Raw genomic sequence first — 2,500 nt, 5'->3', positions numbered from 1 at the left:
GTTTGATTGGATCTCCTCGCTGGAGGTGTTTGCTGCTGAGTGCCCCCTTTGAAAATTAGTGTTCTGTCTCATTAGGACTTAATTTCCTTGATTCATTAGTCTTAATAATGTCAGCAGTTAAACTCATCAGTCCATATGGTGAAACATAAAAAACTACTTTTTGCCCCGAGCCATAATTCTTCCAAACAAATCAGCCTCTGTAGCAGATGCAGAATATTTGATCTGTTCCTCAAGGGGCAGGTTTAAAACACAAAAAGCTTCAGTTGTACAAAAACAACACAAACACAACTCAATCTTACTCATTGTTGTCGTAATCTTATAAAGATGCTGTGTCAGTACGTGTTGGCGTCTTGGCTCTGACCTCGTCACGCCCGCACTTCTTTTTGTGGGGAAAGATGCCGACAGGGAGCGAGTCTGGATTCTCACCTCGTCACCGCCCTGCTCGCCAAACTCTCCGACCTCGTCATTTATCATCATTCCCCCCCCCCCCCCCCCCGGACTCCATGCCCTCACTTTCCTTATGGGAAGCGAGAGAGAGATACCTTCATAACACAGGTTAACATTCAGGACTCGTAGGCCGCGGGCGGACGTGGGGTGGAGGTCAGGCTCATGTGAAATAATACACAAACTACACGAGCAGCACAAACAAGTCGGAGCTTTCAGGTGAGGGGGGGGAAGCAGCAGAAAAGGGATGGTTCGAGTTCTCAGCCTTGATGTTACTGTTGCTGATCCCCCCCCCCCCCCCCCAGGGTCAAAGGGGATGCTGCTCTCAGGAGCCGTGCACCAATCAATTCCTTTCGCACCTGAGCCACGATGGGGTCCGTGTTTTGAACTGGTTTGTATTAGGGTATCAATAAATGGAGCTTTCCCCCATTTTTCTTGGATATTCATGTAGGAACTCCTGAATCCAGTTTTACAAAAGAAAAAACTGCTTTATTAACATTATTGCGATTTATCGATACAGAGAGCATCTCTACCTCCGTGGGCCTTTCTAAATGATTTCATTCCTGGACTTAGAGCAGGTTCCACACAGTGAAAGTCTAGATTTGAGCTGCAACCAAAATACTTGTACGCTCAAAATAAAATCACTTTTATACAGAAACAATAGTGTCCATCAAAGGGGGGGGGGCAGTTAAAACCTGATGAGCCGATAAAGGACGGTTGTGTTTGTGCATCTGTCTCAAATTTAAGATAAACACCATTAATCCCAGATTCAAAGACGAAGCAGATCAGTGGGTGCAGATCTCTGTCAGCTATATTCTCCTCAGTTATATTTAGCCTTTGTTTTGAAGCCGGTTCTCCAGAGGAACATGAAGCCTCCAGTCTCGGTCTCATCGGTAACTTGTCACATCGTGCACTTAAACACTCGGCTCGGGCCGAAGCAGCGACTGCTGTAAAGCCTGATTCCCCCCCGAGGAAAACAACACCTCCCCGACACGACAATAGGAAAATAGACATTTTGGTCATTTCTCATGATTCTAGGTCTGTTTTCCACAATATAACTTTGCTGCATTGTGTACTGCAAAGAACTAAAATAAAGTTCCTCTCTCTTAATAATCTCAGGACTATTCTGACTTTTTTTACCTGATCAATATCCCTCGTTCTACAATTAGAAGAAGAGAGGTCACTGTCGAGGAGGAAACAGTTTGAGAGATGCTGTATCTGAATCGTACTTCCTCTGATGTGGACACGTTTGTGTTCAAACAGACACATTATCGGCTCCACTAGCAGGACTCGACTGAGGCTGTGACTCCCCTCGGGGCTCTGGACGCTCTGGAAAAGGGTTCAGATCAGTTTATCGACTCTACTTTTCTCTCCCCAGGAGTACCAGATCGATATCATCTTCGCCCAGACCTGGGTGGACACACGTCTGCGGTACAACAGCAGCAGCATGCGGATTCTAACCCTCAACAGGTACACACACACCGACCACACAACTGTACCTCACCTCCAATCCCCACGTGTGTAGCAGGCACACCTGATAATTACAGAGTTTGCTACTGTTGTTGTAAATCAACTGTGACTCCGGGACTCGGCTGCGAGCGTCTTTTCTTTCCACCGGAGCAACTGTTGTGTTTGCACATGTTCACACTGTGAACATCTCAGTCGAGAACAATATTCTCCTCTCTCTCTCAGGGAGAGGCTTGTAATTAATGGAATCAATTGATTGATGTGCTTTGTTTCCCCCGTGCCGCCCTGGTACTTTATTAACCTCTTATTGGGGAGCAGGCGCTGCCTCGTTGTTTTCATGAGAATCTGAAGGAGCTCAGCAGAAATCAAACCCCCGAGTCTCTGCTCCTCCGCTCGCTCCGTACAGATACAAATATGTCTCTGTCTTTCATTTAACCAGCAATATGGTGGGTTTGATCTGGCTGCCCGACACCATCTTCAGGAACTCCAAGACTGCCGACTCCCACTGGATCACCACGCCCAATCAGCTGCTGCGGATCTGGAACAACGGGAAAATACTCTACACACTGAGGTAAATATAAAATACTCT

The 2,500-nt window shown here is 46.6% G+C and overlaps 1 pseudogene; it reads left to right on the top strand.

The window, feature by feature from the left end:
• LOC128431337 (gamma-aminobutyric acid receptor subunit gamma-3-like) overlaps positions 1-2,500 on the top strand; it is a 39,672-nt pseudogene that overhangs the window by 33,586 nt on the left and 3,586 nt on the right.

This window comes from Pleuronectes platessa, chromosome 24, assembly GCF_947347685.1.
Source record: "Pleuronectes platessa chromosome 24, fPlePla1.1, whole genome shotgun sequence".
In the NCBI taxonomy this organism is placed as follows: Eukaryota; Metazoa; Chordata; class Actinopteri; order Pleuronectiformes; family Pleuronectidae; genus Pleuronectes; species Pleuronectes platessa.
This window is presented reverse-complemented; position numbering and strand designations above follow the sequence as displayed.